Genomic DNA, 15,441 nt, shown 5'->3' with positions numbered 1-15,441 from the left:
TCGTGTGCCCTTGTTGCTGTGAGCATTTTGCGCACGCGCGGTTCTTGAAAGTAGTTGTGTGCAGTAGGTGTGCAGATCGCTCACACCGACGGGCGCACAAGCGACACAGCCACGGAGGGTCTGCGCATGCACAGTTGCGCATGACTTTGGCTAAAGTTGCCGCTCTAATGGAGCTGCTGTGGGAAGAATGGAGGGAGTCCAGAAGACGCCAGGGGACCTCATGGACTATGAGGGGCTGGAGGAAGCCCCAGGAAAGTTAATTTGGCCATTTTAGATCACTGATCACTGCTCAGGGTCCCTTTAAGTCACTATCTGACCACTGTAAAATCTTTACTCACTTTGATTTACAGTCAAATTTATCACAGATGGCGGCATCTTTACTGCTGGTATGGTGCATCATTATGGAATGTTTTATCACCCACTAGTACCTGTTAATGCTCATCACCCACTATCTGCCACTACTTGGCAAGCACAATGGGTTAGTGGATCGCACTCTTACCCTCAATATGCAGTGCTGGGGTACCAGTTTGATTGAATCTTTGTCAGGACTCTATCTGCATGGAATATATATGTGTTCCCTGTGTTTTCATGGATTTATTCCAGGCATTACAGTTTCTTCCCCAAAACATATAGCTATGTTTATTTCCCCCTCCCCCCATAAAATTGACTTTTATATGATAGGACTATGGTAGGGATTAGATTGTGAACCCTCCTACAGGAACAGGTAGTGACAATACAATATACTGTGTAAAGCACTGTGAAAGATGTCAGTGCTATGTAAATACAAAATAAATAAACACATTCAGTATATATCGCTGCTCATTATCCATTATCTGTCACTACCTGTCAACTACTGCATGTCAGTGCTTGTCATCTAATACCTGTCACCTATTGCCTGCCACTAGAATTTAACTATCACTATCTGTCACAAGATTCTACCCTACACTACCTGCTTGTCACTAGAATTTATCAAATACTGCATGACTGCCACTAGACCAGCGTAGTCTTCCGGCAGGAAGAGCAGGGCTGTGGGAAGATGCCCTGTACTGGAGACTATTTGTGTCCCCAGTACAGGGCTTTGGGTGCCATCTTCCCATAGCCCTGCTCTCTGCCTGTCAGCGCGGGAGACTGCAGGAGGATCGTCCGGGGAGCTGCGCGCCAGAGGCCGGCTGGGGGAGGAGACTTCAGTGAGGTGAGTATATTTTTTTTTTTGCAGGTGAAATGTGGCCCACATTGCGTTATTTTCTGGTGAAATGTTGCCCACTGCTTTATTTTCTGCTGAAATGTGGCCCACATTGCGTTATTTCTGGTGAAATGTTGCCCACTGCTTTTATTTTCTGCTGAAATGTGGCCCACATTGCGCTATTTTCTGGTGAAATGTGGCCCATTGCGTTTATTTTCTGGTGAAATGTGGGCCACATTGCGTTATTTTCTGGTGAGATGTGGCCCACTGCGTTTATTTTCTAGTGAAATGTGGCCCACATTGCATAATTTTCTGGTGAAATGTTGTCCACTGCGTTTCTTTTCTGCTGAAATGTGGCCCACATTGCGTTATTTTCTGGTGAAATGTGGCTGACTGCGTTTATTTTCTGGTGAAATGTGGCCCACATTGCGTTATTTTCTGGTGAAATGTGGCTGACTGCGTTTATTTTCTGGTGAAATGTGGCCCACATTGCGTTATTTTCTGGTGAAATGTGGCCCACTGCATTATTTTCTGCTGAAATGTTGCCCACATTGCGTTTATTTTCTGGTGTCTGGGGTAACTGTTGCTGCATTTATTATTTAATGGTCATAGTTTGCTATATTTGCTGCTTTGGGGTTACTGCGGGTATACTAATAAATAGCATCACACAGTTTCTGCACACCCATGATGTGAATCCTCGTTTCACCACATCATGGCGGAAACACTGCGTTCTTATGCCTCACTGTTACATCATTACGTTAGTTCCGCCCATACAATGTCATGGCCACGCCCATTTTTCGGCAAAACCCCGCCACCCATTGGCACTCAGTGATAAATAAGTCAATGTTGGGTCGCAGTTTGGGCACTCGGTCTCAGAAAGGTTCGCCATCACTGCACTAGACTCTATTCGTAGGGAAGGCACAGAAAAAGGGGGAGAGAGAGAGGAGGTCGGCACTACACCTGGATCAACATCCGGTGTGGAGGACCAACAGGGCCACAGCACGTCTCACTTGTGACACAGTCAGCATGCTCTGACTGGAAGTAAACAGGAGTCAGATGGGTACAACAAAGAGTGCGGAGTCGGCACTGCTGTAAACTGTGCTTTAATCCACAGGTGGTAGTTCATCACATTGCATGCAGTATAAAAAAGATACACATACCGTGCGATGGAGGCTATGAGCTGTGAGCTGATGGTGGGTGCTGGGTACAGGAGTAACTTTACAGCCGTTTCGCGCTATCTGGGCGCTTCTACGGAGGCTGTAGAAGCACCCGGATAGCACTAGACTCTACCCATCACTTGATGTGGTGACAACTGGTATTGCATCAGTTTACCGTGTGCACATCTACCCCTTCTTGGTGCCCTGAGGTGCCCAACTCTGGGCGGCTAAGTGAGTGCACATATGGTTATTGGCCAAACAGTACTGTTTTTACATCAGCAACTTTCAGTTATGTGCTTCACTTTGATGTGACTGAGCAGCACTGGGTACAAAATCACAATGATTGCTCAGTGAGAGGCTCCCATCAAGGGGGTACATATTACATCGGGCGCCGGGCATTTTGGCGCAGGGCGAGGCGAATGACCGCTCTCCCTGCTGCCGCTAAACTTCTGGGTGGCGTTAAATATTATTCCCCACTCTGAGTTGCTGCAACTCGAAGGAAGGTGTAATTTGTGGGTCTGGTGATCGCCGGATCCCCTAATTACTGTTACACGGGGCGCCCAGCATAGCATTGCTATGGCAGCACCTAGCTTCGGCGCTCAGCGCGGAACGGTGAAATGATCTGCTTCGCCTATCAAGGTGACTGCTGCAATCATTGTTATCACACTGACCCTCAGGCCTCTTTCACAGTGTGACGTTAAAGTTGCATGTTAGAAAATGTTCCAACGCAGACTAACGCACAGCAATACTAAGTCTGTGCGACATTCACAGTGCACACGTTGCGTTTGTGTGCAACGTGTAGCATTATTAGAAAGTGCTGCATGCTGTGCGTTATACACATTATTAGCTGAGTTGGACTGTTTGCACATGCTCAGTAATGACTCGGAAGCATACTTTTCATTGCCGGTATGCTCTACTGTATGCTGCGATAACGAGGCATTAAATTGCGTTGCGACTTTTTTGGGGCATTGCGTTGTAATTTGCGTTGCAACTTTAACGACGCATCAAAACGCAACATCCTACTGTGAAAGAGGCCTTAAACTAAGTACACACATGAGATAAATGTCTTTGGAAAATGACAGATCACAGACCAATTTTACCACCTTCCATGTAGTGTGAGAGCCATACCTACACAGTATATTCTATTAAGCTGAGTACACCCATCAGATAACAATGTTTGCAAACTGAGGAATTAATCTGTCAGGGAAGTTTGCAAGACTGATCTTTCCAAGTGGCAAACTAATAGTCTATCAAACAACAAGTCGTTTGTACACATGTACGGACCTAACTGTCGTTTAAACGACAGTTAGTTCACTGATCCGCCAAGCGGATCAGTCAAAACTGCTACTCTCAGTCTAAACATCGTTCGTACACGCACAAAACTGTCGTTTAAATGACCGGTTTAAACGACAAGTCGTTCAGAAATATCAGACGTGTGTACGTAGATGCTGCACACATGCAAAAGATCAGTTCCTTCAAAAGATTAGTTCCTGCAAAACGCTTTCGTAGTCTATAATATCTGGAGATCTCAGACACACCTTGTTTAACGGACAGTCATCTGCAGATCAGATCCACCACGATTAATCTGAAAGATTGAGCGATAAATATCTTTCAGGACTCTTTTTCACTGGCGATTTGTCCATAATTTTGTTATGCAATTGCAATTTTTCATTTGCATTGCATAATCACTGTTAAAATCGCTCCAGAAAGCGATTGCAATTTGAAATTTGCAAATCGAATCACCGTGGAAAATACTTTTCATGATTCCTATGATAAAGTAGCAACCCTAGCGATTTAAAAATCGATAGCGATTTGTCAATCACTCTCAGTGGAAAAGGGCCCTCATCTGGCTCTTTTGAGGTCTTTTGTGAACTTTCAGAGGGCTGGTGCACACCCAGAGCGCTTCTGAGCGCTTTTCAGATCGCCAGCACTTTTAAAAGTGCTTGGCTACTGAAACCCTATGAGGGTGTTCCCACAGCAGCCTTGTGATTCTAAAAATGCAAACATGCTGCATGTAGCATTTTTTGGAGCAATTCAGCTTGAATGAATGAGCAAACATGCTCATCTCTATATATAATTTCCCTGTGTCTCTGCATCCTGTTTTTTCCCTGTGTCAGTGCTTTTTTGCACTGTGCATGTGCAGGGACAGACCCAGAGACACTCAAGAGAGTGCCGGGGGGAATGACGGGCGGCGGAGGAGAACGCGTCCCGAAGGGGGGCGGGCCTGTGAGCGTGCAGCGTGCACGTGCAGTGGGCAGCCAAAAAGATCGAGACCAGTGCTGGGGAGGGGGCACGGCTACAGCCTAGCACCAGTTTTTAAACGGGCCTGAAGCCTAGTTTAGTCAATAATTATTTTGAAAATCGCTTCACAAAATCGCTATTGCTAAGCGCTAGCGATTGGCATAGCGATTTTGGTGTACACTAGCCTTAAGAAGATGATCTGCAGATTTGATCTTTCACTTTTCACAGCTTTAACTTGTGTTTTGTGTATCAGTAAAAATCTGTTGTCCCTTATATCAGTGGTAAAATTGGTTGTGGATCTTTAATTTTTCAAAGACTTTTATCTCATGTTCGCTTAACAGTTACATAGGGATGGCTTCTGTGTAATCATATATTTTTCCCGATGGAAAACACTTGTAACCATGTGAGTTTTCACAAACATATTCCAAAGCAAAATGGCGCATTTTGCTGTGAAATCAGGTGAATATAGTTTGTCAATTTGAGGGAATCATAATGATTTATGATGTTTCTGTTTGTCAACAAGGAATGTGTTTTTAATCTAAAAATTCACACATGCAGTCAATGCATTGGTTAAAAAGAGCACTAAGGCTGGGTGCACACTTAGTAGAAATGCTAGCGTTGTGGAAAACGCTGCGTTTTTGCCGCTAATGGAAGTCTATGGGCCGCAGGAAAAAATGCATATCAAAAATGCATATGCGTTTTTATGAGTGTGTTTTCAAAAACAATGGTTTTGTTGCATAATCTTCAAAAATGCAGCAAAACCCCACATAATGAAAATCAATGGAAACGCAATGGTGTGCGTTTTACATGCATTTGCCATGCGTTTTTCTATGCGTTTTTGGTTGAAAAAAAGTTTTATGATGTATACCCGCTTACTGTTGCCTTCCTAGTGATTTGCATAAAACGCAAAAGAAAAATGCATGAAAAACGCATATGCGTTTTGTATATGCGAACTGCAAATGCATTAAAAGGCTTGAAAAACGCATATGCGGAAAAAAACACATTACAAACGCAAAAACACACATGACAGAAAATGCAACCTTTCACCCACTGACAAGTGTGCACACAGCCTAAACTTTCTTTTTAACAAAGACACAAAGGGCTTGATTCACAAAGCGGTGCTAACTGTTAGCACGCCTGTGAAAACCCCCTTAGCACGTCTAAACAAGCTTTTCGCGCATTAAACTTTACGCGCGCAAAACTTTATGCGCGTAAAACTTTACGCGCGTACTGCACAGAGCACAGGGCGCTCCGCGCGAAGTGCCCATTAAAGCCTATGGGACTTAGCGCGCGATCTGATTGAGAAATCCAGTGCTAACCTACTTAGCACCCTGGTTAGCGCGTCTAAAGACTTTAGATGTGCTAAGTAGGTTAGCACCGCTTTGTGAATCAAGCCCAAAGAGTTTATCGAATACTTCCTCTTACTGTCAGTATCACAGGGGATGGTTGATGTTGATGTTTAGCAATGCTCGTGTTTGAGGAAGAACATTGGTGTCTAATGCAAAACAAGACATTATTTTACTTCCTCACATGGTAAAAGTAAACCACATGTTTTTTTTGACCGTCTTGTGATATCTAGTGTGTTCCTGTACAGCTTATGTAAGTATAACGTAATTATTTAACAAGGATATCTACATCAAACAGAGATATTGCTTTGTGTGTTAATAAGTGAGATGGAATCAGAGAAAATGTCAGCTTCAACGGCGTAACCACCGGGGATGCGACCCCCTCAGCCGCAGGGGGGCCCGGGGCCCGCCAGCCATGTGCGGGTGGGGAGCGCTGCCGCCCGCCTGATCCTAGGACCCCCCAGCCAGGTGTGGAACTGGCCGCAGCGTCTAAGAGACACTGGGCCAGTTCATTCCCCCCAGCCGCAGTCTGTCTTCCGGGAGGCAGAGCAGGGCTACAGCAAGATGGCTGCCGAAGCCCTGCTCTGGAGACTATTTGTGTCTCCAGTACAGGGCTTCGGGAGCCATCTTGCCGTAGCCCTGCACTCTGCCTGTCAGCGCGGGAGATGTGCAGAAGGATCATCGGGGGATCTGAGGCCAGGAGAGGAGACTTCTGCCAGGTGAGTGAATTGTTTTTTTTTTTTTTTTTGTACAGGTGCTGCCCACATTGCGATTGTCTGGTGCCTGCTGCCCACATTACGATTTTCTGGTGACTGCTGCCCACATTGCGATTGTCTGGTGACTGCTGCCCACATTACGATTTTCTAGTGCCTGCTGCCCACATTACAATTTTCTGGTGACTGCTGCCCACATTGCGATTTTCTGGGGACTGCTGCCCACATTGCGATTTTCTGGTGTCTGCTGCCCACATTGCGATTTTCTGGTGACTGCTGCCCACATTGTGATTGTCTGGTGTCTGCTGCCCACATTACGATTTTCTGGTGCCTGCTGCCCACATTGCGATTTTCTGGTGCCTGCTGCCCACATTACGATTTTCCTGGTGCCTGCTGCCCACATTGCGATTTTCCTGGTGCCTGCTGCCCACATTACGATTTTCCTGGTGCCTGCTGTCCACATTGCCATTTTCTTGTGCCTTCTGCCCACATTACGATTTTCTGGTGCCTGCTGCCCACATTACGATTTTCTGGTGCCTGCTGCCCACATTGCGATTTTCCTGGTGCCTGCTGCCCACATTGCCATTTTCTGGTGACTGCTGCCCACATTACGATTTTCTGGTGCCTGCTGCCCACATTACGATTTTCCTGGTGCCTGCTGCCCACATTGTCATTTTCTGGTGACTGCTGCCCACATTGCGATTTTCTGGTGAACGCTGCCCACATTGCGATTTTCTGGTGAACGCTGCCCACATTGCGATTTTCTGTTGACTGCTGCCCACTGTATGATTTTCTGTTGACTGCTTCCCACTGTACGATTTTCTGGTGAACGCTGCCGACTGTACGATTTTCTGGTGACTACTGACCACATTGCGATTTTTCTGGTGACTGCTGCCCACTGTACGATTTTCTGGTGAGCGCTGCCCACATTGCGATTTTCTGGTGACTGCTGCTCACTGTACGATTTCCTGGTGAACGCTGCCCACTGTACGATTTTCTGGTGAACGCTGCCCACTGTACGATTTTCTGGTGAATGCTGCCCACTGTATGATTTTCTGGTGAACACAGCCCTCATTGCGATTTTCTGGTGACTGCTGCCCACTGTACGATGTTCTAGTGAATGCTGCCCACATTGCGATTTTCTGATGACTGCTGCCCACTGTACAATTTTCTGGAGAACGCTGCCCACATTGCGATTTTCTGGTGACTGCTGCCCACTGTACGATGTTCTAGTGAATGCTGCCCACATTGCTATTTTTTGATGACTGCTGCCCACTGTACAATTTTCTGGAGAACGCTGCCCACATTGCGATTTTCTGGTGACTGCTGCCCACTTTACAATTATTTTATGGTGAAATGCTGCCCACTTTACGATTATTTTATGGTAAAATGCTTCCCACTTTACGATTATTTTATGGTGAAATGCTGCTCACTTTACGAATATTTTATGGTGAAATGCTGCCCACTTTGCGATTATTTTATGGTGAAATGCTGCCCACTTTACGATTAGTTTATGGTGAAATGCTGCCCACTTTACGATTATTTTATGGCGAAATGCTGCCCACTTTACGATTAGTTTATGGTGAAATGCTGCCCACTTTACGATGAATTTCTGGGTCATTATGATTATTTTATGGTGAAACGCTGCCCCATTACAATTATTTTATAGTGAAACGCTGCCCCATTACAATAATTTGGTACCTATGGGGGGGGGGGGGGGGGGGGGGCATCCAAATTTTTGCAGGGGGGCCCAGTGATTTCTAGTTACGCCCCTGGTCAGCTTATTTGGTTACAATGCAGCACTAACTACCTGTAGCTTTCAAGGCATCACTCTAGAGTGCATATAATCAATGAGATGCTAATTTGCCAACTTGTTACAAATGTGGTTGAAAATTGGATACCATTTGGAGCTGGACCCATCCAAATCAGCTTTGGCCCAACATCAAACTGCTTATTTCCACTGACCCAAGAAAGAAAAGGAATGGAGGCAATCAAAGCCAGAAGCTTAGCTCAAAATCATCAGGAAGTAGATTTAATCTATCCAGTTCCAAATTAGAATTACTGTATTAGCATGTCAGTGACCATCTGTAATTATAATCATGCAAATGCGAATTCCCTTATCTTTCTACAGTCTTTGAGGTAGTCTAAAGTGACCCAATAAATGGCTGTAAACATACCATGACATGCAGGAGTACCTGGAAGCCATTCACACTGTCTTGCTGCAGCATAGTGCCTGACTGCGGGTGCAGGGAAGGGAGGAGAGTGGACCTATTGCATCACTGGAAGTAGGAAATATACTGCCATCCCTGCACTAATGGAGGGGGGGTAAGATATATAGCCTAATACTGATGGGGAGAAAGGTGGGCACAAAAACATAAATCAACTAATATCTTGGGGGAACATAGGCTACCTAATGCTGATACCTGGGGGGAGGGGAACACAAGAGACTTTTCCCTCCTGACTACCGTTACTATGGGCATGATTCACAAAGCTTCTACACCTGTTTTCCTTTGTTTTCACCTTATCTAGGTTACTTTTTAAGTTCCCAAATAGCAAAAATATAACATAATTAAGGTAAGTAAATTAATGTTGAAATTAAATGAATCAGGAACAACTTACTTTCAGTGAATATTTTGCTTGTAAATGATCTGAAAGGTTATTTTTGTCAATTAGGTGATAAATGAATCATATAAAGGACAGATTCGACCAAGAGACAAATCTCTCTCTTATCGAATCTGATAAGTGTGAGAAAACGCGGAAAAGCCGCCGCGTGTACTGACAGCAAGGCAGCTGATTCCGCGTCCAACGCGGCGGTCTGCACGCGGAAGCGTGCATCTAGTGACATGGCAGAACGCGGAAAAGCCGCCGCATGTACTGCCAGCAAGGCGGCTGGTTCCGCGTCCAGCGCGGCGGTTTGCACGCAGCAGCGTGCAGCTAGTGTGGCTGAGCCTGTTAGTTCACACAGGTTTAGGAATACGCGCACGCGCGCTGAAAGGCAGAACTTTTATGATGGCCAAGGAGGGATCAGCTGACCAGGCCGGTCAGCTGACCTCAGAGCTGGTAACCATTGGTTGATCACTTCAGGGTGACGCCAGAGAGCTATGCGCTATATATGGATACTGCTGGCCACTCTCAAGTTGTCTGCCGTTGCGATCACTACGTGGAAGCACTCAGACCTTAGTAAGATCCAACAGTGTGTTTGAACCAGGAGGACCTGGGAATTCACACTGAGCCAGATTACTTGTGTTATTATTCTGTTATACTTCAGACTAGTTCCAGGGCATAGAGACCACGGACCTCACACCCAAGACTAGGGAACTTGTGTTATTATTCTGTTATACTTCAGACTAGTTCCAGGGTGTAGAGACCACGGACCTCACACCCAAGACTAGGGAACTTGTATTATCATTCTGTTATACTTCAGACTAGTTCCAGGGTGTAGAGACCACGGACCTCACACCCAAGACTAGGGAACTTGTGTTATCACTCTGTTATACATGAGACTAGTTCCAGGGTGTAGAGACCACGGACCTCACACCCAAGACTAGGCATTGTTTGTTATTTGTTATGACCTGTTGCTTTCCTGACTATCCCTCTGCTTTCTGATTCAGTACCACGCATATCTGATATCACGTTGCCAAACCCTGCCAGACTTGGATACCAAATCAGCCTTCTGTCTTTGTACTTTATCTGTCTGTGTGTTGCCGACCTGGCTTGCCCGACCTCGAGAGCTATCTCTCCCCACTTAAGAGATAGTCTCCAAGATCAGTCAGTGACATCCACCTTCAGGTGTCACTCACTCTCTGGTCCTTCCTACCTTCAGCCTGACTCCACCCCTTGGAGAGTCTCAGGCTGCTGGAAGGTTTCTGTACTCTCCATAGCAGTATCTTCTGTACTGCTTAGGGTCACCTGTTCATCAGGTGGGTTGCTCAAAGTCATACTGTTACACCAAACACTCATCATATATATATATATCTAGAGGTGTCCAGAGGTTAGCGCTATATCTGTATTAGTGGTGATTCTGCAGATCATCCATAATCAGGTATAGATCTGTATTCTTGATGATACTGCAGATCACCAATAATCAGATTCTCTCTGTGTGTTGACACCGATCGTTACAATAAGAGAGAGATCTGTGAGCTGCCCATATACCACAGGCCGATTTCTGATCAATTTCATGCTGAAATCGATCTGAAATTGACCTTGTGCGCAAAATCTGCCGCATCACAGTCCTGCCGCTGTGCCCCCCTAATGTAAATGTCCCCCCATGCCCTGTGTAAAGCGTATACATTACCTGTCCGCTGCCTCTGCTTCGTCCCCCGCTGGCTTCCGGGATTGTTCCTCTGCATACGCACGTGCCCCACATGGTTTACTAGCAAGGGAGTGCATGTGTGACATCACACTCGTGCCCTTACTAGGAAACCATGTGGGGCGTGCATGTATGGAGAGGAGAATGCACCCGCAGCAGCAGAGGGACAATCGGAGGCTGTGGACAGGTAATGTATAATTTACACAGGGCATCGGGGGGATACTTACATTAGGGAGGGCACAGCATCGGGGGCTTTGTCTATCTCCGGGAAATTGCATGCCGTTCCCGCTGCACACCCTATTGAGCAAGTCGGCCCAACTTCTTGCAGCATGCCCAATCGTGAATGCAATCAATTTTCGGCCCTGAATTGGTCGTATTGTCGGTCAGGCATGCACTTGGCGGCACAGATTTACATCCAATTTGATTTTAATAATCGAATCAGATGGTCAATCGATCGCCAAGTTGCCTGATGTATGGCCGCCTAGAGCAGTTTTGTAAATAGAGTCCCATATCTCTGACAGAAACACCAAAGTATCTCTAATTTAAGGGAAATTGCAGTGAGGGATACCGTATTTTTCGGACTATAAGATGCACTTTTTCTCCCCCAAAGTTGGGGTGAAAAAGTTGGTGCATCTTATAGTCCAAATGTAGGGCTGCAACAAGTGGGAAAGCACCTCTGTATTTCCTGCGCTGCGTGGGTCCGCATACAGGATGCTTACTTATGCCCAGCTTTGACTCCTCTGCCTCCTGAATGCTGCCGTGCTGCCGCTTGATCGCTGGGATCACACTGGACTCTGATTGGTGATCCACTACAGCGATCGGCTATCCACCATTTACTGTGCCGCTGCTGTTGACCTGATGGTTCAGAAGATGGTAAAGCGAAGTCCTGCTGGCTCCCGAAGCATTTGCCAATAAGCGCTAACTGCCGCTGCCCGGTAATCCTCCGATGATACAGGATACATATTTCCGCTTACCAAGTGATGATTGGTTCAAGAGCGGTACCTTCATCCCGCCCGCAGCACTAGTGCGACCAATAAGCTGCGTCTGCAGTCACTTGGTAAGCGGAAATACAGTGGCTTGTAAAAGTATTCGGCCCCCTTGAAGTTTTCCACATTTTGTCACATTACCGCCACAAACATAAATCAATTTTATTGGAATTCCACGTGAAAGACCAATACAAAAGTGGTGTACACGTGAGAAGTGGAACAAAAAGCCTACATGATTCCAAACATTTTTTACAAATAAATAACTGCAAAGTGGGTGTGCGTAATTGTTCATTCCCCTGAGTCAATACTTTGTAGAACCACCTTTTGCTGCAATTACAGCTGTCAGTCTTTTAGGGTATGTCTCTACCATCTTTGCACATCTGAAGACTGAAATCCTTGGCCATTTTTCTTTGCAAAACAGCTCCAGCTCAGTCAGATTAGATGGACAGCGTTTGTGAACAGCAGTTTTCAGGTCTTGCCACAGATTCTCGATTGGATTTAGATCTGGACTTTGGGCTATTCTAACACATAGATATGTTTTGTTTTAAACCATTCCATTGTTGCCCTGGCTTTATGTTTAGGGTCATTGTCTTGCTGGAAGGTGAACCTCTGCCCCAGTCTCAAGTCTTTTGCAGTTTCCAAGAGGTTTTCTTTCAAGATTGCTCTGTATTTGGCTCCATCCATCTTCCCATCAACTCTGACCAGCTTCCCTGTCCCTGCTGAAGAGATGCACCCCCCGAGCATGATGCTGCCACCACCATATTTGACAGTGGGGATGGCGTGTTCAGAGTGATGTGCAGTGTTAGTTTTCCGCCACACATAGCATTTTGCATTTTGGCCAAAATGTTCCATTTTGGTCTTATCTGACCAGAGCACGTTCTTCCACATGTTTACTGTGTCCCCCACATGGCTTGTGGCAAACTACAAATGGGACTTCTTATGCTTTCTGTTAACAATGCCTTTCTTCTTGCCACTCTTCCATAAAGGCCAACTTTGTACAGTGCATGACTAATAGTTGTTCTATGGACAGATTCCCCCACCTGAGCTGTAGATCTCTGCAGCTCGTCCAGAGTCACCATGGGCCTCTTGAATGCATTTCTGATCAGCGCTCTCCTTGTTCGGCCTGTGAGTTTAGGTGGACGGCCTTGTCTTGGTAGGTTTACAGTTGTGCCATACTCCTTCCATTTCTGAATGATTGCTTGAAAAGTGCTCTGTGGGATGTTCAAGGCTTTGGAAATCTTTTTGTAGCCTAAGCCTGCTTTAAATTTCTCAATAACTTTATCCCTGACCTGTCTTGTGTGTTCTTTGGACTTCACGGTGTTGTTGCTCACAATATTCTCTTAGACAACCTCTGAGGCCCTCACAGAGCAGCTGTATTTGTACTGACATTAGATTACACACAGGTGCACTCTATTTAGTCATTAGCACTCATCAGGCAATGTCTATAGGCAACTGACTGCACTCAGATCAAAGGGGGCCAAATAATTATGCACACACCACTTTGCAGTTATTTATTTGTAAAAAAATGTTTGGAATCATGTATGATTTTTGTTCCACTTCTCATGTGTACACCACTTTGTGTTGGTCTTTCTTGTGGAATTCCAATAAAATTGATTCATGTTTGTGGCAGTAATATGACAAAATGTGGAAAACTTCAAGGGGGCCGAATACTTTTGCAACCTACTGTAATAGAGGCAGAGGTTCAGCAGGACAGCCAGGCAATATGCATTGTTTAAAGGGAATAAATGTGTCAGCCTCCACATACCTCTCACTTAAGGTTCCTTTTCAATTTAATTTTGTCGCCTTTACTTCTTGTCATCTTGGGATTGGGATCACCATAGTTACAAGCCCACAGCCAAGAAATAGATTGGTCCTCTAGATAGATCTCTGCAAAACTATTCTGCAATCCAACTGATGCAGTGTAAAAAAAAATCAATTATTTTGTATAATAGTGGGGACTCCCTTTTTCAGCCTTTGTATTCAAGACAAGACAAGACATATCATATTTATATTGCACTTTTCTCCTGGCGGACTCAAATCGCTTAAGACATGCTTCATGGGTGCGGAGGATCATTAGGGAGCCTTGCCAAAAGTAATGTTTTACACACTGGCTTGAGCCAGGATTTGAACCCTGGTCAAAGGTTCCAATCCCACATCAAAAGTAACCACCTTAACAGTACACTATCCAGCTAACCATTATTTGAGTGTTTTAATATAGACTACATAATGCCAAACTTTCTTTTTTTGTTACACCATATGCTCTTCTCTTGTCTGTATTCCACTTATTTCTGAATTCTTGTTTGACTGCGCTTTCAAAAGAGTCAATGGCTCTACAATGGCTAGTCACAGTGACACAATGACAGGTTCTTTTCCGTTCAGTTCTGGCGACTGATCTTTAAAATATGTCCTCAATTTCAATGTTTGTATAAAAATGAAAAATGCAATCTCCCTATTAAATAAGTAGCTGTCATGAGTGGGTACAAATCTTAAGATTCTTCCCAAGGCAGCTCAGCTCGTGTAGGTATATCATTGGAGATATGTATAAATATGCTCACTAAAGTTGTCAGTCAGGTTGTTCTGTCTCTTATATAATACTTGTTCAGTTGGGGAAGTTGTGGAGGCAGTGTTGTCCACTTCCATTTCTTTTGAAGCCTGTCTCTTCACACCTTCCCCCCAACCCAGCAGGTTTAAGCCTAGGCTTGTGGAGAAGCATGCAGGGACTTGGTGGGCTCAACACTGAAGGCATCCATCACTGACTCTGATGAAGTGTGTGGAACTGCATTTGGTCTTTAGCCTGGCTTCTCTGACGTCCTTGCTGCCAGTGTCTGCCCGTGATTAGATGTTCCACTGCCATGCTGATGATTAAACATATGCCACTCATATGTACCTGGCTGCTAAAAAAACTGCTCTGGTCTGTCCATCCTGCTCTATCATCCCTGTCACCTGTGGCTTCTCTCTGGTGTCTCTCCTACTTACAGGTATAGACATGGTCTGCACAGTCATCCTCAATGTCTCTCATAATTTTGAACTGTTTCCTTTCCAAGATCATATGTTTCTATTCCTGGATATTACTGTTTATTTAATTTTATTTGTTCCTCTAGGTATATACCAAATGGTGCCACCACCAAGATGGCTGACAGCAGCCTTTGCTTATCACCAACTGCTAATTTGAGGACCAGGGCATCATGGGATATCCCACCTATCACCTTCACATTTCCATTGAACATGAAATACAGTATATTCATAATACATTTGACCTTAAGCCAAACCACACTACTTAAGCCACAATACTTTTTACCTGTTTGGCTGAACGACCAGCAAATTGAACAATTGCACAATGGAGCAACACTAATCTGGAAGATAGCTGAAGGATCTACACCACTGTTACAGCATCAATGGGGAACAAAAGTCCTGCAGAAGACAGGACATCTTTGGGACATCTCTGCCGGTGAATTTCTATTTTCATCTTCGAGTTCTGCTTAAATAAAGCACATTTTCTTCTAAAA

General features: G+C 45.1%; 1 long non-coding RNA gene across 1 annotated transcript in view; it reads left to right on the top strand.

The window, feature by feature from the left end:
• Window positions 1-15,441, top strand: part of LOC137517606 (uncharacterized) — a 40,241-nt gene extending 24,800 nt beyond the window's left edge. The window contains exon 2 of the long non-coding RNA XR_011020595.1: window positions 15,037-15,441. This is a non-coding gene — a long non-coding RNA (uncharacterized lncRNA). The remainder of the gene's footprint in view (window positions 1-15,036) is intronic.

Source organism: Hyperolius riggenbachi, chromosome 5 (genome assembly GCF_040937935.1).
Source record: "Hyperolius riggenbachi isolate aHypRig1 chromosome 5, aHypRig1.pri, whole genome shotgun sequence".
Lineage (NCBI taxonomy): Eukaryota > Metazoa > Chordata > Amphibia > Anura > Hyperoliidae > Hyperolius > Hyperolius riggenbachi.
This window is presented reverse-complemented; position numbering and strand designations above follow the sequence as displayed.